Source organism: Coptis chinensis, chromosome 2 (assembly GCF_015680905.1).
Source record: "Coptis chinensis isolate HL-2020 chromosome 2, ASM1568090v1, whole genome shotgun sequence".
In the NCBI taxonomy this organism is placed as follows: domain Eukaryota; kingdom Viridiplantae; phylum Streptophyta; class Magnoliopsida; order Ranunculales; family Ranunculaceae; genus Coptis; species Coptis chinensis.
The window spans coordinates 111,549,395-111,577,063 of record NC_141457.1 but is presented as its reverse complement, the minus strand read 5'-3'; the positions used below and the strand labels follow the sequence as shown (position 1 = coordinate 111,577,063).

General features: G+C 36.9%; 3 long non-coding RNA genes across 5 annotated transcripts; 2 read left to right on the top strand and 1 right to left on the bottom strand.

The window, feature by feature from the left end:
- Positions 1 to 4,965: 4,965 nt before the first annotated feature.
- LOC147520668 (uncharacterized) lies at positions 4,966 to 10,879 on the bottom strand. Of its 3 annotated transcripts, XR_015212759.1 has the most exons (11): positions 10,670 to 10,879; positions 10,558 to 10,572; positions 10,385 to 10,451; positions 10,268 to 10,299; positions 9,958 to 10,166; positions 9,377 to 9,524; positions 9,075 to 9,274; positions 7,874 to 8,257; positions 7,061 to 7,127; positions 6,734 to 6,888; positions 4,966 to 5,691 (listed from the first exon to the last, which is right to left on the bottom strand). It is a non-coding gene; the product is annotated as an uncharacterized LOC147520668 (long non-coding RNA). The 3 variants fall into 3 exon arrangements; XR_015212760.1 differs by lacking the exons at positions 9,075 to 9,274; positions 9,377 to 9,524; positions 9,958 to 10,166; ... (2 more) ...; positions 10,558 to 10,572; positions 10,670 to 10,879 and adding an exon at positions 8,336 to 9,024; XR_015212761.1 differs by lacking the exons at positions 9,075 to 9,274; positions 9,377 to 9,524; positions 9,958 to 10,166; ... (2 more) ...; positions 10,558 to 10,572; positions 10,670 to 10,879 and adding an exon at positions 8,350 to 9,024.
- A 3,550-nt stretch (positions 10,880 to 14,429) lies between these two features.
- Positions 14,430 to 15,254, top strand: LOC147520667 (uncharacterized). Its single transcript, XR_015214447.1, has 3 exons — positions 14,430 to 14,758; positions 14,889 to 15,026; positions 15,121 to 15,254. It is a non-coding gene; the product is annotated as an uncharacterized LOC147520667 (long non-coding RNA).
- Positions 15,255 to 19,150: 3,896 nt separating this feature from the next.
- Positions 19,151 to 23,740, top strand: LOC147520666 (uncharacterized). Its single transcript, XR_015212758.1, has 5 exons — positions 19,151 to 19,256; positions 20,139 to 20,903; positions 21,419 to 21,601; positions 21,971 to 22,717; positions 23,238 to 23,740. It is a non-coding gene; the product is annotated as an uncharacterized LOC147520666 (long non-coding RNA).
- The last annotated feature ends 3,929 nt before the right edge of the window (positions 23,741 to 27,669 follow it).

Genomic DNA, 27,669 nt, shown 5'->3' with positions numbered 1-27,669 from the left:
ACTCACCGACGATTAGTCCCAACAAGTAAGTAAGCTCAATTTTTGGCTTCTCGGAAAATCCATACATAATTCACATGTCCTAGGTCACCACTAACTTCTTCGCTTTTTTTTCACTTCAGTACTAACCATAGTACAAAATATCAGGATATGGCAAAATATCGATCTCTGATTTATGGATATGTATCGTGGATATATCCCCCTTTTGGAGATATTTGACATTGTTTTATATGCAAATATCGTTGATATATCCAAAATATCGACACATATCATGGATATTGTGGATATTTCTTGATATATCATGATATATAATTTATATTTATTTGAAATATAATGGTAAATATTAAATAAAATTGTTACATACACAAAATATCGCAAAATATCCACAAATATCACAATATATCTTAAAATATCAATAATATCGTCAAAATATCACAGATATTTGCAGTTTTAAATATCTCTAAGCATATTACAATATTTATTTATCCTTTGCTGAAATATAGATATATATATCGTGATATATCGCGATATTTTGTACTATGGTACTAACTACAGAGACAAGACATAAACAGAAGACAGTAACAACTTAAGAAATAACCATTCCAACAGAGACAGCTCGGCTCATGCTTATTTAATGTGGACTCCACAGACCTAATTTCGGTGAATTAAATAATCAATATGTGATATGTATAAAAAGACTAGATCTTGTATATAAATGATTTTAGATAAAAATATCTTACATTCACAGTTTTACCTTTCCTATGTATCTTAAGCATCGTCCGATTTCTATAGATATATTTCCTACTATAGAAACCCCAAAGACAAGGGTGTGTTTATCCCCAACCCACCCACCCACACACACACACACACAAGAAGTCAAGCTGCCATGACCAAAGACTACTCCAGGTACATTGTGTTGGGATGGGCCGAATGGGCTTTGATATTTTGGCAACTATTTGCGAAAAATGAACCCACCGAAATTTCAACTACATTTTAAAACAAAGTTAGGGTTTATAAGAAAGTGTGTAAAACAAAATTGGTTGCTAGGGTTTGAGATTTGGTGTCTCTATTGAAAGTTTTGTTTATGCCCAAATTCATTAGTAGTTGTCTACATAATTGGTTGTTTGTTGTAAGAGAGATTTGTAAGGCCATAAGAAAGGGGAATTTGGGGGTTCTATTGAACAAGGTGAGTGAGTAACACTATTTGATTCTCTTTCAATTTGAGTTTCTCTTTGGTTGTGGATTAGGCGCAAGCCAAACCACGTAAATCTTTGTATCTCTTATTTAGTTGATTGGGTTGCTAATTTGGTGAGTAATTTACAACTTTACATTGTTTACTACTTATTTAAAAGTTATTTAGTTGATTTCATATATTGGGTTGGTGTGCTCCATATTTTGTAGAGCACAACACATTGGAGGCAGACCACAATTTTCATTCGTACAGAGTGAAAAAGAATGAAAAACCTACCTTGTTTGAACTAAGGGTCATCAAAGGATATCTACACGAAAATAAATATGCAATTACATTATCAGAAATTTCAAAAGTTGATTACTGAATAATAGGAATGGATATAATCTAGCAAACAGGAATGAAAAATATGAAGCAGTCTAAGAAAAAGCATTAGCACAAGAAAGCCTCAAGTCCATAATCAGAGTAGAGAATAACAGTATCACTTAAGTCCCTGCACCTGAGAAGAGTATGCATCAGCTTTAGTTCCGGAGATAAATATGGAATTCTCACGCAACGCCTCTCCACAGAAAAGTGAACTCAATTGTTAATGGAGCATAACAAGAATATAATTACCCTATAAGCTGAGGCATATATGTTACCTTGTAAAAGTCTATATCCTTTTGTGCTAATATATAGGACATATGGCAGAAAATTGTATTGTCAGAGTGCCTTGCTGTGCTCTTTTCTTGCAGGGCTCGCAAATAATGTGTAAGGTTTATAAAGTAATCAATGTCAATATATAATGGCCCTAAAGTTAGTTTTTCACCAAATTGGAGATCCATATAGCCGTATCCAATTCCCATGTCACAGTAGTTGTTCCTCACGTGCTCTTGGAAGAACCAATGCAATATCCTTTAGTATCCCTGCTTCTAACCTCAAGGTCTTTGAGAGGAGGCAGTCTTTCCATGTAATCAAACATACATCTACAGACCAAATCAAAGCCTGTTCTAATCCTACTATCCCGCCCCGTAGTTCAAATAATACAGCTAGAGATGTTAATAAAAATATGGCGCAATGTTCTTCGAAGAATACACACTAGCAGTTTGATTTATTCTGTATCAAATTCTATTTACGACTACGTATGATTATTATATAGAGAAAAACATTACTCTGTATTTATAAGTTTTGGTTGCGTAAGATTTACGATAGCGTAATGTGTTAAATTGTTAATTCAAAATTGGGCCTAACTATTAAAAAAGCCCATATGGATAGCCCACCACACGTTCAAGAGAGAGAGAAAAAACAAAGAGGTTCTCTCTGTCTCTCACTCATAAAAAGTGACAGTCCCAAAGCCAAAGCAGAGAACGCTTATTTTGGGACTAGGGATCCCATAATAAAAGGCGGGAAAACTCTATTATTATTCTATAAAATAACTAGTCTCACAATCTCCACCTTCGCTGTATCTACAGTTCTACACTAATAGCTGCACATGGCATTTGTGGTGGTTCATAGTTCATACTTTACAGAACGGTTGAAACTTGATACTATCTAAAGCATCTATTTGACGCTTTGAACCATATATATAGGGTTCTGCTAAAAAAATAAGCTTAAATTTGATAAATAATGCCGATGGTACATGATAAATACTTTTCAAAAAAAAAAAAAAAAAATTGATAAAATAAGGTACCCTTGAACGAACTTGCACATGGCATTTGTGGCCGACAATTGGCTTGGGCCAAGGTTAAGGTCATGTCCACAGTCCATACACATACATTATTTTTTATTAAAGGAAATATGAAACACTTGAAATTTAGCATTGAATAAGATCATTATTGATGAAATAGGATACACATTATACATTATCGGAGAAAAAAGGATACACCTTATATCGATTTTTAACTCAACCTGATTGCGCCACTTACACCCCATGATAGGTAGAACAACAACAACGTACACAAGCTAAATCATAGTTTGTCAATGAAGTTCAATGCGTTTTTTCGAGGTCTGCACTTTGCCTCCAAGGGTAGAGCCTTGTGCATGGTGGCCCCTAGCTTTTGTTGGCTCATGTCCACCATTTGTTCTCCAACTCTCTCCCAATCAAAACAATGAATCAAGGCTGCCAAAGTTAACGTTATTACCCGAGTTGCTAGTCCCTCGCCGGGACATTTTCTTCTTCCTACCCCAAAAGGCATCAATTTAAACCCCACTCTTGTCCCTTCAAGCCCAAAATAACACTTTTTCCTTCTAATTCTAATAAATACTCTCCAATTGGGCTACATAATTCACTGAGCATTATCTCTTTAAAATTTAGAAATAATTATACACCTCAGGACTACAAATTCTACATAGATCTTTTGGATGGGCAATGAGTGTGGGACCCACTTAAATTAGTTAGGTTCTAATTGCTTTATTTTAAATTATCATTAGAATTGATTACATTGAAATTTTCTTCAAGAGCTTCAGTTTGCTGAATTGCTGCAAGATCTTGGATCCTCATTATCCATGTGTTGAAAGGAGGACAGGAATTTGGCGAGTTTGGTCTATTTATCCTGCATTTTGAACGCTTGTTTGTTGGATTTTGCCATATACAATGCTTAGTAGTTTTCTTTACCTTATCAAGGCTTGCTACAGATTGGCTGTTTCAGCTGTAATTGTAAGGATCTTTTTGGTCCCTTCTACCAATCCACCTTCTCAAGTTTTCTATTTCTGTCTTTATAAATTCAGCTTTCATTGAGCCATTTAAATTCACATTGAGAGCAAGTCCAATGGAGGGCTATATGGGTTGCTAAAGACAAATATAATACCCCAACCACAAAAATGTAATTCCAATGGGACTGCTAAAAGGGTTTTAAATTTGGAAGGAGTAAAAAACCCACTCAAAGTTAAGACCTTCACTAGTAGTAATTTGTTATAATAAGTTAAGATCTGAACAACATAATTTCTCAAGGTCCGGTATGTTAAAATTTCGATGGATAGCGAACTCGCTGCGCCGCCCATCCCAACTATATCAATCAAGTGACAAAATCTCCCAAAAAAAATAATATTTAGAGGTAAAATCAACTACAATAAAAAAAAAACTCCTCTTCAAAAAACAGGATTCTTCTCATTTCCTCGACATTTCCTCAAACACTTTCCAAACAAATTACCAATTCAACAACAATAAAAAAAATTTAATGCCATTTTTGTAAAAATAAAATATTTAATTTATGTATGATGTGATTTTGAGCTCAATGGTGGTGGGGAAATCAAGTAATATTGAGGCTAGTGGGCGTGGATTTTTTTGATAGTGAATTTTGATGTCATTTGGATCACACGTAGAATCTCCTTAATGCTAAAATTCTAGCTTATAAGAGTTGCCTCGATTTAATTTATTGTTAATCTTGCAACAAACTGTAATAATTTTAATATGATTGCTTGACTGTAAAGTTGGCACTACTAACATTGCAACACCAAATTAAATTCACTGAGACTGCCAAAACATTCAAAACTGTGTTAGGAAATAGTATTATTTTCATACAAGAACTTGAAGCGTGACCATGCTTGCTTGAACCTTTAACTTTTCCGCTGAAAATGGCTATAATCCAAACTTCAACACGTGAAATCTCTAGTCATAACTCATATGGAGATATGGGCCATATGGAGAGCACCATCAAATTTCCCTTTTCTTTTCTACTGTTATATACAAGTGGTCCACTAACGATTGATCAACTACGACAAGTACATCTGTGGACTTTGAAGGAGAACTAGAAATTAGATTGCACATATCAATGATATCATAGTTACATGTCCACACCGTATTTGAAAATGGCGACACATTCATATCATTGATATGCAATAATAGATTTGGCCTTTGGAAATGCTAGAAATGCCCTTTATTAAAACATAAAATCTCATTGTTTAAAACTTAAAATTTGGGAGGAACTAAACAAATGTACATGTAGGCAAGTTTGGATAGTTACCGTAACGGTTCCTTAAATGATTTCGTCAGTGTAGGATTATGGATCAATCTCTTGCTGAGACAACAAAATATCTAGCAGTCTCCTTTAGCTGATCTCTCTATAATCATCAATTAGATTCTGGACGAATGCGTCACTTTCTTTGTATCTTCACGATTCTCTTCTCAAGTCTATGCAAATCAAACCATATTAGAAATGAGTTCCTCTACCCCGAGGATATCCTCATAGGGACGAGACCCGAGACATTTTTTGTGATCCAACGGTCTAAAAATAAAAAACAAACTTATATTCTCTCTCTTCTTTTTTGTTTTTGATTTTCGGCCTGTTGGATCACACATCCAACGGTCTCGGAACCCTCATCCCTACGAGGATATTCTCGTGGTAGCCCAGGTCGATTAGAAATAGCAAACCATTACAAAAATTATAAAACCGATCATGAAATTAAATCACAAATAGCATTCAAAGTTTAAAAGAGATTCATAATCAAGTGAATGAATGCCAACGTTTTTGGTTTCGGTCTGCAAAAGGGGCCGAAATGATACTTCATTCCCCCTGCTCGCAGTTAATCTAGTAATAAAAACATTTTGATCAATAACATTCATAATCACCTAAATTTGTTTCCCAAACTGATATGGCTACAGAGGGAGAAACTGTAGACATTTATATCTTCTCACTAATACCATAGCTAGTAAATTCAAAAATTCGGTACGGAAATTATTCGTCAAAAATCCAAAAAATTTGGATTCTAATTCGTTTAAAAATTCGGCCCAAAACGATAAAAATGTCAAACATATAATTCATGGTTTATATGGGTATAATACGAAAAAATTCGGTCATATTTTGTTGCATTATAAGTTTAGAAAATAGTATTTTGCCCAAATTGTAGTGTGTTTTTTTCATTTAAAATATATGGACCTTATTATTCGGTAATTATAAGCCTGGATCATAGAATCCGAGTATTAATCCTTAGGTTTGAAACGTTCGCCTTGTTATTCGTATTATACGGAAAAACATATAAAATGTGTATAAAATGGAGTATTACTAGCTATGTCTAATACTCGTACACTTTGCCGCCCAGACACTTAGTCCAATTCTGTTTTAAGAGGATGAATGGACGATATTCATTTTCTTCAAACTGTTAGCATTACCAACATAAACCTCAATTCAACACTTCTAAGTTGCTTCAACGCACTATCATTACAAGACTCGTATTTGACAATGTTCTTCCATGTTGAAAGAATAATTGCCCCTACGGACAACGGTGTGTCTAATGAACAAAGTAATTATTGAACTGAATAGAACTTCTTTTAAAAACATGTAGAAGGTATCTACATATTGCAAAAACTTGGTCAAACTTCATGTCTTCATGTATACCTGGAAAGATATATGAAGCTTTTGCATAGGTTATGATTTGAGACTTCATATTTGGTAGGATACAAATCTAGATACAGATGTTTCAGACTAGGAGTCTAGGACATGAAACAGCCAAACTGGTTAAATACATACTCCAATTAGGTAAATACTGAGAACAACAAGTCGAATTATATTATAAATGCAACAAACTGAAACCAACATCGCATAGCTTAACAAAAAGATTAAGAATCGGTACCTCAAATGGAATACTCCGGAAATTGAATTGTCCCATTAAAGACCCTCATTCTTGGAAGAACAAATTTATACCCTTAGTGGCCCTGCTTCTAACCAGAAGGTCTTCGGGTTAATAGGATGATATCCTTTCCATGTAATCGTCATTCATCTACAGATCTCCATGAAATATTTACAAGGGTGAATCACCAAATTTTAGTTTAGAGAAGAATTTGTCTACATACAAAGCTTGCTTTAATCCTACTACCACAAAAGAAAAATATCAAAATGAAAAAGATTATTTAACACCTTAACTTAAGAATCAAATAAGAATAAGAATAAAATTTCATACCACAATAGCCTCTGTGATTTGAGCACCATACTGTTCCGCATCCCTGCTTATTGAATTTCACCACCTACTAAGAAAAAGCATATTGAACACAAGCAAATTTATGCAAATGGACATAAACACATTATGCATAAGAGTATTAACTTTCTTCGAAAGAAACTAATCTAATACACTACAGCATCAGACCACTAATACACTTAACTACTTACGCATCAATTATTAGTACTACTGGAAGAATACTATAATATTTTCCACCCCAATCACTAGTGGAACAAATTAACACTACCTTAAAATAATTGACCAAGTGTGGCAACAATGTAGTAATTATCTCAAGGAGTCAAATGAGATCCAGTGAGTATAATGGACGACAATCGATTTAATTGTGAATACAAAAACATGTAGAATATCGAACTCAAGTCAGATGCTAATGGTCCTTTACGTTCAGAGTGCAAGACATAGTCCAGAACAATGCTTAACCGAGCTTCACAAAGAGGAAGCACGATATCTCGGCTCTAAGCCTAGTTAGTGCTAAATGCAAGCTTACAACCAAGTCAAAACAAACCAAAAGATCAATAAGTAAGCCTGATAATGAAGAAATTTTATCCTATACTCCATTTTCGTAGCAACAGTAGGAAACCAAAAGCTGAATAACTAAACAAATATGTGCGTATTAAATTAGAATAAGACATAATTAGCAAATCGAATAATATCCTTTTTCTCAGATATAATCCCTTAATTGTTGCATGAAGAGCAATACATGCATATAAACCTCTGTGGGATTGAGACGAAAAAGATTAATTGATGTCAACACGATACCTTAGTTCTAGGCTCTTAGCAGTCAAGCGACATATCTGAGGAACATCTGACTGCCTCTGATGTTTGGAACAGTCGAAAGAACAACTAAGCTGTTGTTAGACAATTCTTCTCCGTTGAGTCTGTTACTGGGGTATAAGCATTTCAAAAAAGATAGATTGTCAATAACAACTATTAAGTAAAGTTAAATATAAGCAAGGACCATGAGTATGAGAGATATTATTTATCTGTATACAGTCAAGCGCGAGCTTTTCCAACTCCACTAGCACTCCAAGATGTTTGCCCTCCCAAAAATCCTTGATCAAAGTCTTCAGAATATTCTTAGGTTCAGAGCGTCACACAAAGCCAGAATCATGGGCTTGTGAGGAATTATAATTTTCACATAATCTGCAGCAAAGAGTTCATTAAGGACAAAATTTATATATTATTTAAACTATAAATATGTAATATAATGTCAATTCATACAAAAGAGATATTACTTGAAAAACAAAATGACAAGGGACCAGCGTAACAATCTTCGTTTCAGTTGCATCAGACATCAGTGACTCACGGACTTCAAGGTCGATAAATGGTATGAGATCACCATCACTTACTGACTGCATCATAACATACTTGAAGTCCACTTCCAGGTGAGATAACCCGATAAAGTGAGGAAAACATGCATATAATATATATAGATTTTACCAACCACTACTCAATATTATACTGAGTAGTATATTGCTAAATAGTTCAATGGAGCAGGCCTTTGTCCCAGAGTCGGGAAATCTGCAGGTCCAACCAAAAGACCAAATATTCATGGAAGTTAAAGATTTTACATTCTAGGTTCATATAGGGTAAATGAGTAATAATGCTTATTAAGGAACCTGCCCTTAAATGACAAGCTTGGAGGTCTATATAGTAGATATTTTTAAATTCCTAGATGGTTGCCTCTAATATATTCTACAAGCATGGGGATCAACAAGATATAGTGGTTAGAGGCAGCTCTTGTCTACCTCCTTAAACGGGTAGCTTTTTAGCACTTCACACATTTAATTTTTTTGTATATTTCCTTTAGATGTACAGACCAACTTATCCTAGATCAAAGTGAAAAGATGGAAAATGTAAACTACTAAACTATTATCTGAACAAAAATGCGTGCAGATGTATATACTATATACCACCGCTAAAAAGGCAAGTTACATAAGATATCCGACTCCTCTCTCACCAAGTTCTTCTCTATCTCTTGTTAGTGGCAAGTCACCACCATCTAAGCCGCATTCAGCACAAACTCCTAAGCTTCAACTCTCCTCATCATCTTAAATGTAGAATTATTATCTTCACTGGAAAGCCTCCTTTGCTTTAATAGTTGCTTAAACTTGGTGCTTGAATTTGTTGAGTGTGTCCTGCTAGCAGCACTGGAACATTCTAGAAACCATAGAACCAGACAAGAATTAAGCTACCACTTCTACATAATCGCACAAGGCTATGTTCCTTTTCACCGATCAACTTGGGACTTGCCATACTTACTATACGTTGGCCACTGTCTCGTTGACGAACTCAGACCAGGTTGACTCTTTAGGTATCCACTTATTGGTGCGCTTTTAATCAAATAGGTATCTATCACACTTAAAGCAAGCAGACTTAACAAATGCTTCTGGTAATCCCTGGATAACACCTGCATTAATTCTTACTCAGAATGTACATTATGTAAATTCTTTTTACTAAAAATAAATAAATGTGCATTAACAAAAAAATGTGTCGATATCTTCTGCAACATTTATTCAATATAAATAGGATAACAAATCTTGAAAATTATTGTGTTCCAAAAAATAAGAAGAGAAGAAAATGAGGCCTACTGTGTTTGCTGTAGTTAACTACAACATCAGTCCAAAGCAAAATTTTGAAAGATTTGGGATTAATGGATGGGATGCCAAATCAATTTCGGACAAGATAGAATCAACTGATTAAGTTCAGGGAAAAAGTCACGAGAAAAAAAAAAAGCCAAAAAGTATCTAGTTTAAATATTATTGGTTGTCAGGAGTCACGCGCTCACGATATGTCTGTGTTGTACATCTGTGCATGTTTTTCTTAAATTCCTTTTCCTTTACCTTTAGTGGGAAGACATCAAACAACAGTGAGATTTGTGTTTCTCGTTTAACGGCCATGCTGCACATTGTATCCACTTTGTTTCTAATTCTCTTCCTTATCAAATCTATTGGTTCTAGTCCACATCACCACATCACATAAATAAAGTTGATGTTTTCCAAGTGATATAAAATATGATGATGTTCAATAGACTTGCTTGGTCGCGAGACACCTGCAGACATTCAATTGTCCAAAAAGGTGGGGCATTGCTGAATTCCAGTAGGAGAGCAATTTCATAAGTGTTAACTGCCAAAGGGCAGAGATGCATCATACCATCATAGGAGAAGAACCAAACCGATAAATCACTGTTACCAGAAAACAAGATAACAATAAAATTGATTTACAAATCAAGGCATAAGTAATACACAGAGAAAGAAGAATTATGTATACCTTCATCAAATGCCAGAGAATAGTTCCTTATAATGCTGAAGCATGTGCTTGTTAACGAAGTTGGTGTCTTTGCAGAAGAAAGTCAAGAAACAAAACCAGTTCACAGTTGTATAATAGTACCTAAAAGTGCAAGCAACTTCACGTATTAAAAAGTGTACTATAGAATCAACAACCTTCTTCGCTAGTATCTGTAACACCATGAGTTGCAAGCCAGAGTTAGGTCAAAGCAGCATTATAAAATAAAGGAGTAGATTGCATGATAATTTTGACCTCATTATCACAAACCTTTGTATCTACATCCAGCACCTGCTTGGTTATTTCATCAAGGGTTCCTTTGACGTCTCACCATTTCAATTCCTTTAGAAAATGAATCAAGTGAGCAATTAGAAACTGCATGATAAACTTCAGAGAACTAATTTACCCCGTCAAATAACTGTGAACCTCCATCAAATGACATCGATGCTGTTTTCCATGCTTCAATTATGTATTACTAACTAATTTGTCAAGGACGCCGCAAAGAAAGTTAGGTTGGCACCACCTTAGGAGCATTGACAACGTAGACTAGTAGAGGAAACTGAAGGCCTCACACTACGATAGCCATTGGAAGTAGATTTTGCAGTGCTATCCACTATGCCCAGGGATTGTCGATCATTACATCCAATACATAAATTTCTCTCCTCCTAAATAGAGTGACAATCTCAATCCTTATCCTAGAACTTTGATCCCAAATTGGTATTTTTCCTAGACAAAACATAGAAAACAGATATTTATGAATTTCCTTGGATTAAATGGCTTTTAAACTATTGACAGATAAAATAGAGCATATATAACTTACTTAATACTGATGCATTCTCACTCCTCTTCTAGTACTTTGAGCCAAACTTGATACTTTTCGAAAAAAATACATTATTGACAGATATATTTTACTTTCCTTCCATCAACAGGCTTGTAAAACCATTGATTAATATTTTATTTGTATCTTGTCAACAGTGTATACGCGCAATATGGATTGGGTTGAGAAAGTGTTCAAGCATTGACTACAAAGATGTGTGACCGCCCACTCAAGCTTTACCGTGCATAACTTCTAAGACATAGAAAGAAGTCACAAAATCAAGTAAAAGACTTACACAAAAGAATTCGCATAATCTAACGAAAAAAAGTAACCTTACTTTCATACATCACTCCTTTTTCCTCTTCTCAGTCCCGAAGAAGAAAAAAGAAGAAGAAAAATAAGAATCATCAGTGTCATTCAATCAATCCAGACTGTCTAATAAGCAAACAGCAAAATAGTCGGGAAGGAATAAAGAGTGATGAAGAGTTACCAAAACAGCAGCGCAAACTCCCTTTCTGTGTGTGTGTCTACTAACCTTGTCAACAGTGAATCCTATCTTAATTGGATTCAGATGGATTTGAACCATCAACCTCTCGGTAACGAGCGCTCTAACCATTTTGAGCTTATGAAATATGAATCCATTTGTGAAATGCATTGATCCATGTATTCGCACCAAATAGTCTTTATATAAACACAAATATGGACTATATGTAACTGGCAGCTTCTGTCAAGATTGGCCTGACCTTATTTACCTTCCCCTTTGCTCCACTCTACAAAAATCACCAAAAACATCAGCTCCCTAAATGTCATAACATGCTTACCCTTGACCACCTTGAGAGATGTATGGTAATAACAGAATGACAATGGCCTGCCCTCAGTTGAAAAGGACAATAGTTTAAGAGTGATCCAACACAAACCATAAAGTACAGCTCAAACCCAAGCAACTCCGATATAAACTATAAAGTAAATCAAAGCATTAGATCTATTCAGTAATGGTGTATGTGGTGGAATGTTTCTTTTGTATGTACCTCAAGATCACACCACCTTCCATTTTATTTTTCTGCTTTGCTTGAACAACACCAAGTGAATCTGTTTCACATTTAAAAGAAATAAGAAAATGAGACAAAAACTAAATCAAAACCATATGCCACTACTTACCTTGGTTAAAAACTATAGCCTCCTTATGTGAAGTATCTGAAGGTTCTCTTTTTAATGTTCCAAACATCACCCAAACAAGAAGAGGAGCCTGAATGTTCATAATAATAGCAGTATGATAAAAAAACATATATAATAAAAATAAATAAATAAATAAATAAACACATAAAAAGAGAGAGAGAGAGATAGGAAGGGAACCACCATTTCCAAATCAAACACTATTGCATATCTTCGTATATTGACACGAACCATGTAAAGGCAAGAATTTTTCCTGCTAATATTATTGAATTATGTCCTAAACCAGCAGTAACTTATTTGACTCCGTTCTTCAATACTAACAACCAAGACACAAACTGAAGACATTAATTGAGATTTGACCATATCAACAGACAGCGCCTAGCAAGCTCAACATATGCTTCAGTAGTGTCGACTCTAGAAACCAAAGTGTTCAATATAGTACATGAGTATTAGATATGAGTTATGTATACAAAAAAAAAGATAACGACCTCAAATACAAAGAATAGTACATATAAAAAGAATCTTACTATAACCTTTCCCATGTGTCAGGCGATCTTAAGTAGTTCTCCAGCTATTTTGAACCTTCCACAATTCACCCCAAAGAGCAGGATGTCCCCAAAAAGAAAAAAGAATTAGTAAATCAAGACCAATGCCTACATTGTAATAGGATAGGTACGCTTAAGGTAAACTACAATTACCATTGGTAAAGAGAAAAAAAGATGCCTTATTTAAACAACGGTTCATCAGGGATATCTACATAGCACATATAGTAGATGCCATTCCATTATCAGAAACTTTAAAAGTCGATAGCTTCAAAATATAGATGGATAATATTATAACTTAGCAAATACATTTGGACTTAGTTGACAATAAATGCATCGGTGGGTTTGCAGATATTATAAAGTAGGTAAGTATCCGTGTGCAATCAAAGTTATCAACTTTTTGTACTTAGAGATGAATGAGTTTTACCAAATCCCTAAGTTATCGATGTTTATTAACTTTATCAAATTTCTCATCTTCTTGGCTTAAACCTCCAGTCCACCATAGCTTGTGTTACTGTCCACCTTCTTAAGCTAGTATCTGTAACACCATGAGTTGCAAGCCAGAGTTAGGTGAAAGCCGCATACAAAAAAAGGAGTAGATTCCATGATAATGTTGACCTCATTATCACAATCCTTTGTATCCACATCCAACACCTGATTGGTTATTTCATCAAGGGTTCCTTTTAAAACCTCACCATTTCAAGTTCTTTAGAAGATGAATTGAGTGAGCAATTAGACAATGCTCAACTTAAGAGAACAAATTTACCCCGTTAAATGACCGTGAACCTCCATCAAATGACATCGACGCCGGTTTCCCATGCTTCATTTATGTACTACTAGCTAATTTGTAAGGGCGAGGCCCAAATGCTACGTGGCGCCTTGGCACCACCTTAGGAACATGCTTTGACAATGTAGACTACTAGAAGAAACTGAAGGCCTCACCACGATGAGAGCCATTGGAGGTAGATTTTGCAGTGCCATCCACTCTGCCCAGGGATTACTTAATCTAACATCCAATACAGAAATTTATCTCCACCTAAATTGAGTGGTTATTACTTGATGAGCACAATTTCAATCCTTATCCTAGAAGTTTGATCCCAAATTGGTATTTTCCCTAGACAAAACATAAAAAACAATATTTTTGAATTTCCTTGGATCAAATGGCTTTTAAACTATTGACAAATAAAATAGAGCACTTGTAACTTACTGAGTACTGTTACCTTTCCCATGTGTCAGACATATCTTAAGTAGTTCTCCAGCTATTTTGAACCTTCCACAATTCACCCCAAAGAGCAGGATGTCCCCCAAAAGAATGCCTACATTGTAAAAGGATAGGTACACTTAAGGTAAACTACAATTACCATTGGTAAAGAGGAAAAAAAAAATGCCTTGTTTAAACTAAGGCTCATCAGGGATACCTATATGGCATATATAGGAGTAGTGCTACACAAACCTACTTTTTAGACCTATTGCGACTCACTATTTGGATAACGTTGATTTGCATTGCAGTATCTCTATGTAAATCAATGATTATGACTAGTAGGTCAAATAATAAGTGGGTCGGTCTAGGATTACTGCACATTTAGTAGATGCAATTCCATTATCGAATTGCACATACAGTTGAGATGATTCAGCGGTTTGGGCATCAAAAGAGGGATGTACTTCAAGAGCCACATGGGATGGTGGGTTGGTTCTCAGCCATGTTAAATTCTAACCTACTATTATGTTCAATAAAAAAACACATTAAATTAGGATTGAAGCAAAGTAAAATATTTCTCACAAAAGAAGAAAAAAGGCATGATAATTAATTAGCTTACAGCAGATTCGGTGAGTAATTGTTGATTCTATTATTGTTGTTGTTCGCTTATTTCCTACGCTATCCTGGTTTGCTGAGTTCAGTTTCTAGGGTTCCCCTCGGCTATATTGAGTTGTTTGGTTTTGTTGTTTTTTTAAACAGAGTTAAGACATAAGCAAAACAAGTAATTTATTATAGATTGTGAAAGTGAGAATGCATTCTCAACCTCAAAATAAGCCATATGATCCAGCTCGAAAAACGGAAGCGGTAGAGATAAAAGGTCTTCAACCACAATAACATGTAACGTTCTTTTTTATCATTTTTTTTTTGTCTTTTAAATTAAATGGGATTTGCTCGCTCCCTTCCTAACCTTCACTCTGTTTTCACTTTCCAGTTATAGGAAAGAAGTACTATAGATCTGTTGATTCTATTGTTGGGAACAATTATCTGAAAAAGAACAAACTATGAATAGAAGAAGGTGAGGCACGGATCGGTACGCTCTCTTTAAGGATGTTTTACACATGGACCAAAATATCGCTGATATATCCGATATATCACCGATATATCCGATATATCGCCGATATATATCGATATTTTGGTACACTGACATCGATATTTCCGATATATATCTACCGAATATAGAACTCTTTTTTTCCCGATATATATCGAAATTTCTGATATAACGATATATATCGACCAATATATCCGATATAAATTATTGATTTTGACCGATATTGTTGACTTTGACCGATATATTGTCAATATTTCCGATATAATAGACGATATTTCCGATATAATCGACGATATTTTCTATATATGGACATACAAAACAAAATTTTGACTAGTCATAAAAAAAATGGATATATCCGATATATATCGGTTTTTGGATACACTGATATATTCATCGATATCGATATTTTGGGCCTTGGTTTTACATCTGTTCTTTCTTGTGTAGATAGACCACACCGAACTCCAGGATATAACAGTCAGTTATCAATCTTCTGTGTTTACTACACTTAAACAAAGAAAAAAAAGGACGAACAACAAGACTGATATTATGACTGTCCAAAAAACGTAGCTTAGTAAATAAGGTTTTGCAGATGCTGTATAGGTTGTTGGAAGAGGCGTTTATATAGAGAGAGGAAAACGGTGTAGAAACGTGGAGCACTAGTAAATCCGATTTTGTAGGGAACTGTTTCATTTTCCCGATAAGGACTGGAGTCCACTAGTCCACTACGTTTCTGTTTCCTAATCCATATTCAATTATGTTTCCAAACCTATTATGAAACAGTTCAGAAAAAAGATTTACAAAAAAGAAGATAAGGGATCAAAGAGCCCAAGCCTAAACCAGGAGCCCAGCCCGGTTCGGTTCGGCGCTTTGTGTAAGTACTCCCTCTTAATACAAAAGCATTTGTATCCTAAGGGCACCCCCTTAGTATGGGGCTTTCACTTATAAACACTACTCACTAGTGTTTCCTCTCTAATGTGGGACAAAAGTTTTTTACTTAAACTACTATCTCACAAAAAGGTCAAGATATCAAATCACCACAAAGTCACTGAACTTTACCACTTGTTTTATTGAAAATAACACAACAATAGAATCAACAATTATGAATAATTGGTAGTTTGCGAATAATGGTGAACCTGTGAATCAGAAGGAATATGCAAGTATTATTGGTAGTTTGAGATATGCTACAGATTGTACTAGACCTGAAATTGCCTATGCAGTAGGTATTCTTTACAGGTATACTAGTAATCCTGTTGAGCATTGACAAGCAATTGGCAAGTTAATGAGATACCTAAAGAAAACCATTAATTTGGGTATTCATTATCAAAGATATTCTCACGTTCTTGAGGAGTATCTGATCTTGACCGAACACTCTCTCAAAAATACTTTTAAGGCCACCGGTGGCTATGTGTTTAGCATTGGTGGAGGTCTTTGATCTTGAAAGTCCAAGAAGTAGACCATTATAGCCTGATCTACCATGGAGTGCGAACCCCGGTTGCTTTGGCTAGTGCAAGTGAGGAGGCTGGTTGGTTACGAGATCTTCTCACTCATATTCCGGTTTGGCATAACCCAGTACCAGCCACTTTGATTCATTGTGATAGCACTGCTGCTATTGGGCGAGTCCACAATAAGTTTTATAATGGTAAATTACGATAGATTTGTCGTAAACATAGTACTGTCAGGGATTTTATATCTAAAGGTGCAGTGACTATTGATTTTGTGAGATCTGATGATAATCTAGCAGATTCATTTACCAAAGTTTTGGCCGGAGAAAAATTGTGAACTACTGCCAGGAGTATGGGACTGAAGCCAATTGAAAGATGAACATCTATGATGGTAACCCAACCTAGGGACTGGAGATCCCAAGAACTCCGTTCAAAGGGAAGAACAAGTTATAGAATGTTGGTTGTGAGACATGCATTGTTACTTATCTGTCCCGTAATTGGATAGTAAAATGTATGAGATCCTGAAGCGATGAATAAAGGTTGAGTTTTCTGGGAAAAACTCTTAATGAAGTTCTATGGTTCTAATGGGCGGAGTGCATAGTTACAGGAACACTCTTGATAGACTCACCTAGTGACTGTGAAAGTACATGCCGCTTTCTATGAGAATGAAGGTTGATTCTCTAGATCATTCACGAACCAGGATGAAAGCACAAGGCCTTTAATGTGCAGACATGAAAGGAGAACACTGGATGTGTTATGCGTGATTCTAATTTATTGTATACTCAAGACCTAAGTTTAAGACTTAGTCACTTATGACTTTTATACTTTGAGTAATTTTCACTTTCGTAAAAGGTTTAAGTCGTGGACATCTTAATCTATGCATAACATGTTAAAACTGATATTGATTGCCCTTAAATATATTTTATATTTTGTTTTTATCAAAAATAAGTAGGGGATTGTTGTGTTATTTTCAATAAAATAAGTGGTGAAGTTGGGGTGGTTTTGTGGTGGTTTGATACCTTGACCTCTTTGTGGGATAATAGTTTAAGTAAAGAACTTTAGTCCCACATTGGAGAGGAAACACTAGTGAGTAGTGTTTATAAGTGAAAACCCCATACTAAGGGCGTGCCCTTAGGATACAAATGCTTTTGTGTTAGGAGGGAGGACTTACACAAAGCCACACACGCGCCGAACGGAACCGGGCTAGGCTCGTGGCTTGGGCTTAGGCTATTTGATCCCTTATCTTCTTTTTGGTAAATCTTTTTCCTGAACTGTTTCGTGATAGGTTTAGAAACAGAATTAGATATGGATTGGGAAACAGAAACGTAGTGGACTAGTAGACTCTAATCCTTATCAGGAAACTAAAGCAGTTCCCTACAAAATCGGATCTACTAGTGCTCCACGTTTCTACACCATTTTCCTCTCTCTATATATAAACGCCTCTTCCAGCATCCTATACAACATCTGCAAAACCTTATTTTCTAAGCTACGTTTTTGGGCAGTCATAATATCAGTCTCGTTGTTCATCTTTTTTCTTCTTTGTTTAAGTCACAATAAAACACGAAAATTGATAACCGGTCATTGTGATCCCTGAGGTTGGCGTGGTCCGCAATGCGATATAGAGATGAATAGATCTTGCTAAACAACTTTAAAGAGAGCGTGCCGATTAGGTGTCTCAGCCTTCTTGTATTCAATCGTTTGTTCTTGTTGCAGAAATTATATTCCAATAGATCCGTTCAAGCTTCTAAAATTGAATCCCGAGTTTTACATTGGATGGAACTATAGAAAACTTGTTTTTGAACATACTCTACATGGTGAAACTGATCGAGAATATGTCAAATCTATCGTAACAGAAGAACTGGAACTTGTAGGTTCGAATTTATTACTCTTATAACATTTTTGGTAGAATTTATGTCTTTTTTTTTAATTCTGAAAAGGAATATGCAGGTGAAGACGGCGCTAATAAAGAATACCAAGTCTTATGGAGCATGGTATCATAGGAAATGGATTTTGAATAAAGGGTTGCTGTCTTCATATGATCGTGAAGCCGATAGGCGAACTTCCATGCTTAGAACTATAGGAGGTAAGGGTGGAATTTGGCCGAGGGCTCGAGTTCGGCTTGGGCTTGGCTCATTTAAGCTTCGGCTCGAGCTTCGCTTGTTTAACTATATGAGCTGAGCTCGAGCTCAAATTAAAGCTCGTGTAACAAATGAGCTTGATGAAGCTCGGCTCGTTTAGCTCAAATAGCATATTTATAGTGTAAAATAACCGAAGCGGCTCGGGCTCGAGCTTCGCTTGTTTACTATATGAGCGAGCTCGAGCTCAATTTAAAGCTTCGTGTAATTAGCGAGCGAGCTTGAGCACGGTAAAGCTTCGGCTTGTTTAGCTCAAATTCCACCCTTAATAAGAGGCTTTGGTTGGGGCAACGTTCCATAATGTGCGTAACTCTTTCATTTTGCTATCCTTTTCCAGATTTGTTGCTGCACTGAAGAATGTGCCGAAAGAAGAGGAGATAAAGTTCACAACAGAGATGATATGTCACAATTTCAGTAATTATTCTGCATGGCATAATTGTAGGTAAAATTTTGTCTTGCCTGGTTTATGTGCTTCATTGTGTTCTAAATTTTTTAACTTCTAGATCTTATTCATATTATTATAAATAACCCCTCAGCATATAACACCATAGTCAATTCTATATTTCTCCCTCACACAGGGAGCAGTCAATGTAGAATAAATAATGTATACTATATGTGTCAGGTTCTCCAGCTGCAGTTCTGCAAACTAACACTCTTGCGGTGTTAAAAGTTAAAACCAACAACAAACAACTCAGAACTTAAAGTCAATAGCAAACCAATGCCAAATATCATTATAACAATATATGGACAATTGATTTTCACATTTTTAGATCAAGTCTGTGCCCGGGGGAAGGGTGCTGTTAGGATTTTTGGTGTTTGCCCCGTTGTAGACCCTCAGTGCCTTTGAAGTAATATCTCAATCAGCTTTGTGCTTTTGGAGCAAAATGATTAACATACTATCAGATTAGTTGATTCTAAGAGGTATAGGCTTAGCTTTTTAATCCAGTGTGTGCACTGAGGTCGTTGTTGTGAAATCTGTACCTACATGGTCTATCAGAGGTTCTTACAAACTTTGGGTTTTCTTTTGTATAATGCAGCCACTAGACTCCTGCCACTGTTGTCAATGCCACCATTCTGGACTTCTGGTCATCTTTTTCTCGTGCAGCCAAGGTTGTCATAGCAACGTGGTCCACCTAAGGCACAAAGGTCTGCTAGCCAGATGGCGATGTCACAAAAAATAGTGTATATATGTATATATATAATCATCTAGTCGGGGTTGATCTAACCAGCCCATCGTATGTTTATATATCTGTTTTTGTCTATGTTTGTGTGCCTGTTTGGCTTTTGTTATATTTATACTTATCGTTAAAGAGGTATGTTGCAGTGCCATTCTGTCAGAGTTACTGAAGCAAAAGGATGAAGGATTCAGTTTGGAAGAGAAGGTTTTGAGAGAAGAGTATGAGCTTGTACATGGAACTTTGATGGAGGAAGATGTTCAGAGTGGTTGGTTTTATCATCTCTGGCTTCTGGAAGAAACCGTTGCTCCATATGCTCCTGTCCTTGTTTCTTCTTGACCAGTTGATGGTTCAGATCTGACTGTTTCGTTTGAAAACAACATGGATGGTTGCCTGTTGCCTACGTTTCCTCTCATTCTTTATTTCAATCAACCTGTAGAGGGCTTAAGCACTTCTAATGTACAATTGATGTTATGTTCCCTATGGAAGATCTTACTTGGAGGCCACTTTCATCAAACAATTCAAAGAAAGCACAGACTTGGGTAACATTCCTGAAATTTCCTCATACAGAAGATGATTCTTCAAAAGCATATCCGGTTGAGGTTAGGATTGGACATTCTCAGGGTATTGTTTCTTCAAGTGTTTCCAAGTTCCAACTACAGTTTTCCTTCACAGTTTGCATTTACAGTGAGTCTGAAGCATACCAAATTGAAGAGTGCCGAGGGAGTTGTGGGTTTGAAAATGTTGAACTGGAGTGATGGCAGTTTGCATACTTGTCATACTTATTTGGACTTAAGTCTGATGTTATCCTTGGGTCAACCAAGAATAGGCAAGGATCCTGAGCGAACAACTTCAGCGTGGCTTCTAGAAACTTTAAATTCCGAGATTGCCGTCTTCCAGGACTTCTTTTTCTGGTATATTGGTTTTCCATGTTTATGTCAGAACTTACAAAAATTCTACTATTACTTAGAATCACAGGCTCATGAGGTTTATTGGTCAGTGGGAGGTCCTGCAGTTAAATCCTTGTCTTTGTGAATTCGAGTTGAATTCTCCTCCCATGTTTTTACTGCCCAAGTGACCACTTTGCTTGTCAATAATATGTGTGTGTGTATGTAACCCAGAATGACTTGCCGACCCAAAAGTGGACGTACAAAATGAGTTAGTAGTGATTTATGGAAATGATCGTCATGTTTGGGGAGATCTTCACCAAAGATCAGACAATAACTCCTTGTGCAGGTCCATTTTTGGGTTAGGAATTCAATTCGGGTTGTCATTTAGGTGTTTCACGGTATCTTGACTGTATGCATATAATATGGAGACCGTCTTCTGAATTCCACCTAAAGTAGACTCCAAAAGAGGGCCGACTACGAGATGAATTGAGGTAATTCTCAGGAACAACGAAATTCAATATTTTTTACGTTATTCTCAGGAACAACGAAATTCCTTCGAAGTTATTCTCTCTGAGGTCACAAGATGGAAAAGAGCTTTGTGATTTGGACATGCATGAAGGCAATTTTTAAGGAGCAGGCCGGTGGTAATATGGTGCCAGAAAGATTTTAGTCATTATGGTGTGGACTGTGAAGTGACACCAAAAACTGGCATCAATGACCAGGTATGCTGCATTATAGGTTTCCCTATGAGAATATGATGGTATATAAAGTATAATGTAATTGTTCAAGTGATTGTTAGAGTTTTAGTGCCAATATAGAGCTGGATGATCTGTCTGCTATCAAAGACCATTAATACTGAGTAGTTGAGAATGCTCCCAGTGACCCACGTCAGCCCCTTTTTTTTCTCTGAGAATGACACATCAGATTTTTCTTAAAAAAAGTAAATATACGCCATTTTTTGCAAATTTCAATTGTTCGTAACCCAAACAACTTCTTTCCATACTCTTTTTTTAATTCTACAAAACACTCTCACCTCTCTAAAAAAAAATTCATCTCTTCAAACCATCTCTCTTATTCTTCTCTTCTTCCAGGATGATAGAGTGATGTCAAAATTACAAGAAGAAGATGCTGTTCTTCAGAAGAAATTGTTCAAGATGACGAACAATTCTATACTGCAATTTCATAAGGTAAGTTAAACTTTCTCTGTTTCCACTTTGTAGGAAACCACTTCAATTATTTTGATTTCCTTTTGCAGGCAATCACATAAAACAGGTTCGTTTTTTTTTTCCTCCCGTTTTCGTTGTCTTCGTTGTGGTCTTCATCACTTTCATGTTCCACAATATTTTTTTTTATGTGCCTGATTGATAAGATATATCTATGCTGCCTAAAAAGGCAGCAACAAACGCTGCCCGCAATTTCTCCACTCATCTCCTCAGACAACAACGCATTAATACTGCTTTTACTACGAGGAATCATCATTCTCAATTTCCTTGGAAGATGCAGAAGCGCTTTGTTATGAGTGAAGCAGGGGACATTTTTTATGCTTATTCCTGGTACTCCTTATTCGGCTACGAGAGGACTCCTACTTTGCCTGTGTTCTCTTCCAGAGCTTTGCTGAAGAAAGTGCACTTTTTATGAAAGAAAGTTCTAAATGAAAGTTGTATATTTATTTATTTCTTGAGTATGTTGTAGCCTGTATGCTGTAGCTTTCAAGGTGATGGTGGATCTTACTTTTGGAAATTGATGCTTATTCCTGGTACTCCTTATTTAGCAGGCCCCCGGCTGCAAAGAAGATTTTGTCTTATCAGATATCAAGCCCCACCAATGTCAAGAACACAGTAAGTTCTCCATAAATCAAAACATCAAAATCGAAGAAATAAAAAACAATGACCAAGAAATTGGGTTTAGAATTCGTTGTCGGAAGTAGAATAATTAATGAGTTCAGTTTTGGAAGTGAAATTGGCTTTAGAATTCGGTTTCGGAAGTTGAATAATTAACGAATTTGGTTTCAAAAGTGAAATTTTTTATTTCACATTTTCATTCATTTGAATTCACATTTGAATCCAACGACACAGCCGATGAGCTTGATTCCACAAACAATGGATGTAAACAATGTAAATATCCATCAACATATTTTCATTCACATTTGAATTCAATGGATGTAAACAATGTATTAGATTTTGGCGATGAATTCAATCTCATCACAGAAATATTTTTGCTCTTTGATAACATAGATTTTGACTTCTCCTTCATCATGCTAGAAAGAGATTTATATATCTACTCATTTTAGCACTACTTTTGCCTTACTTGATTATAAAGATTTATTTACTAACTGATATTTGTGGATACTGTTAACAGGTATTATTGATCTGAATGTACCTGAAGGTTCAAGTATACGAACTTAGCTACACGAAAGAAACTCAATTTCATGTATAGGCCATGAATCTGAGTCCAAGATAATTTAACACTGAGGAACAATAGAAGACAACGAAGGGATGTGAACTGCAAGAATATTGTTGATGAACCAGAGGGACAGGTAATGAAACTCACACTATGTATATGTTTATCAAAGCTATGATTATTGATACTTCTATAGTATTGCGATTGCAGTCTGTAGCTGATACCTGATACTTTGATAGTACGTGATACTCACATTTTATTAATTATGAAAGTGCCAGACATTTTTCTAATTCATATGGACAGTTGCATGGATTGTGAAGCCTTTCTTTAATAGAAAGAAACTGGAGACCAAATGTCTAAGTTCCATCACGCATGATCATGACTAGAACACATGAAACGGTGACATATTATTTATGTATTAGTTGCTGAATATATAATTTGGCAGACAAAAATTCACTTGGAGCTGTCAAAATTGGGAGCTAGATTGGAAGTTAATCAGGTGTACATAAATCTTTAGTAGAATTTATTAAGATCCAGTTGCATCCCAATTTAGGCACCAAATGTTTTAACATCAAGTAGATAGTGTGAAGTCATTTTCTTCAAGATTCAGATAATAGCACGTCACCATGCTCTTTGCAACCTGACACTAAAGTGAGGACTGATGGAAATGAGGATCAACCTGGAGGGAAGGCCAGTAATTTGTCTTCAACACTTATTGATGTCAAGCTGGATAGCACAGAGAACTTGGATCCACATCTTCAAGATTTTTGTTTCTGAACAGCCATTTGAAGCTCTTCAGTTTCCAAGACGGTGACTACCAATATACCATTTGATGAAGATGACGCCTATTGATCAACGTAATCGATGAAATCGCGGCGTTATCGAAAAAAAAAGGCCAATAAATCATACCTATCGCCGTGGAAGCAATAAAACAAGATAGCAAGAGAGATTCATCTCATTTTATGTACTAACATAAGGTACTACAATGAAAATTCCTACCGCCCCCGCTCGATTCTTATTATGTATGGTCAGTGAAGTATTCTCCCCTCTTTGATCGCCAGTTTAAGAACCGGCGCCGCATGTGATTCTACAATGAGAATAAGATTGTTGTCCTTGTGGCAGATTGCATTCGAAAGTCTTCAAGAGAGAATGGTGACAATTGCGGCAGCTTGCTAAATGAGGAACGAAATCCCAAACCATTAAAAGGTCCCCACACAATCCATTGGAACATTGAAATCCCTTGATGGAGTGGAGTAGAGCGATCGATCGGTGAGGACCCGGATCATCAGATCGGGTTGCACAAGAAGATCATCAATTGGGTATTTGATGGGTTCACCGCCTATCTTCTACAAATTGAGAGATGATAGAACTTTAGTGAAAACGCCAACCATGAAATACTTTCTCTTATGTAATGTCAAACTGTCCTCGCCATTGCTACTGATTTCTTCATGACAAAGAACATATCAACTAAGAATGTACTACAATCCTACTTACCTATGTTGGGGATTATACCAATACCAATCGGTTCCCCCACTACACAGATAACTTGTATGAACACACTTCAACTCCAGATAAATCTCAATATCAACTACAACCTATACTAACATGCCCAACTCGCTAAACAACTATTAACAACGATAATAATGTAAAAGCAAGAAAAGCAAACCACAACACAAAAGATTTACCGTGGTTCGCCAATGATGCCTACTTCCACAAGAGCCGGTTCTTAATAAAGTGGGAAGGAAGATTACAATCTCTCCTTTCGGTCTCTCACCTTACTAGATCACTCTTATCTCTTTACAGGGTTGTATCTCTGTAAAGGTTCTCTCTCTTTGTTTTAGTCTGGATTCCAATCCTTCTGACTTGTTTTGGTTAGGTTTTCCAAAACCTTGATTTTGGTTTTATCTCCAAAACCAAATTTCGCGAATCTTGTAGCAAAGGCCCACGAAATTAGACTGGCCTTGGCCAAGCTCATGTGGCGCTTGAAGTCGCGCTAAGACACGGGAAGTGACCCGGTCGCCCCTCTATGAAATGCTGGTCGCCTCTATTCTCTTCGGAACTCGAGCGAAGTCGCGCTTCATCCGAAGCGCTGGCGCCGACATTTCCAACGCCCGGATTCCGTTTCTCTCCAAATCTGTTTTCTCCCTCATGTGAGGGATAACTCCACAATCTCCCCTCGAGCGGTGAGGGGGATACCTCCATGCAATTGCCAAATCAACGGGAGGAGTGTCTTTGCCATTCCCGCAATAGCACAACAAACATCAAACTTACCTTTTCGGTAAGACTTTGGTCATCATATCCGACCCGTTCTTGTCGGTATGGATCTTCTCGATACACAAATGCTTGTCTTCGAAAGTACTTCTCTAATCCAATGATAACGCGACGCGTGTATGTGCTTGGATCTAGAATGAAAACTTCGGATTCTTGCTCAAGTGGATGGCGCCTCGATCACACATAGAACTACAAACCGTTTTACTTTTAGCCCTAGTTCGTCGAAGAACCTCTTCATCCATAGCAACTCTTTGCAACACTCGGTGGCTGCAATGTACTTTCGGCAGTAGTGGAGAGGGCAACACACTTTTTGCAACTTAGATTGCCAAGAAACCGCTCCCCCGCAAAAGTAACCGGATAACCGGAGGTGGACTTCATCGAAGTCAACATCACCGCCATGTCTGCGTGATCGGTGTAGCCTTCAAGTAAGGGCTTACTTCCACCAAAGCACAAACATGATTTGGAAGTGCCTTTGAGATATCTCAATATCCACTTAACACCTTCCCAATGCTCTTTACCCGGATTTGATGAAATCGCTTACAACCCCAACGGCGAAAGCAATATCCGGTCTAGTACATACCATGGCATACATCAAACCCCGCATCATGGATGCATAAGGAATCTTTTCCATCCGACTCTGCTCATGCTCACCCTTAGGACACATCTCTTTGGTCATGCGGAACCGCCACCAAGCGGACAACCGACCGCTTGCTGATCCATGTTGAATCTCTTCAACACCTTTCAATGTAGCTTTCTTGAGAAAGCCACAACTTCCCACTCTTTTCGTCACGAAAGTGATCCGCGATCCCAAGTATCTCGCTTTGCTTGACCCAAATCCTTCATCTCAAAGGACTTACTCAAGTCTTTCTTCAAATTGATATCTTGTTGATGTTTTGGGCCAACTATCAACATATCATCCACATACGCAATAAAGACTATGAAATCCCCATCCGGAAATCTCCGAACAAACGCGACAATGATCGGAAGCGGACTTCTTGTATCCTTGCTTCGCCATAAAGGAGTCAAACTTTATGTACCATCGTCTCGGTGCTTGCTTCAACCCATACAAGCTCTTTATCGGCTTGCATACTAGGTGCTCCTCGCCTTTGACCTCAAACCCTCCTCGGGTGGTCCATGTAGACATCTTCTTCAAGGTCTCCATGAAGAAAAGCCGCCTTTAACATCTAGTCAGCTCAACCTCTAGGTTCATACTTGCGGCCATACCCAATACCACCCTGGATAGAAGTCATCTTCACTACAGAGAGAAAATCTCATCAAAGTCAATCCCTTTCCTTTGACCGAATGCCTTCACAACAAAGGCGAAGCTTTGTGCCTTGGGTGAGGATTGTTCTCCTCATGCTTGACTTTGTATATCCACTTATTCTTGAGAACTTTTCTCCCTGTGGGTTTCTCAATTAACTCATAAGTGTGATTCTTATGCAAAGAATCCATCTCGTCATGCATGGCCTTCAACCACTTTTCTTTGTCTCGTACCTTCACGTGCCTCTTGATAGTACATAGGTTCTCCACCATCCGATAGTAAACGACGACGCATGTGGTGGATACCGGTTGAAGCTATTCTCCCTCCTCGGACCTCCTTGCCCCATCTGGCCGGTGCCTCGAGAGATTGCACTTCGCTTGCTCGGTGGTGGTTCATGCATATCATCTCGCATCTTCTATACCAATAGGTTCTATCCCATCATGAGCAATAGATTCTCATCATGAGCTTCAAACTCATGGTTCTCTGCATTCTCAATGCCTTACGCGACGCTCCACGGTAGGAACTTCGGTTCTCAATCAACAAGATCATTGGTGAAAGCCTCAGAGCTTCTCACCTCCTCAAAGTCTGCTATGGTTTGGTCTTCTAAGAACACAACATCTCGACTTCGGATTACCTTCTTGTTAATCGGATCATAGAGTTTGTAACCAAACTTTTCATCTCCATAACCCGTAAAAATGCACCGCTTGGCTTTGTCATCAAGCTTGGATCTCTCATCCTTCTAATATGCACAAATGCCCCCGCACCCAAATACCCTCAAGTATCCATAATCAACATCTCTCGCCGACCATACTCTCTGATAATCACTATTCGAGGCTTTGTCGGGCGACAGGTTGATCA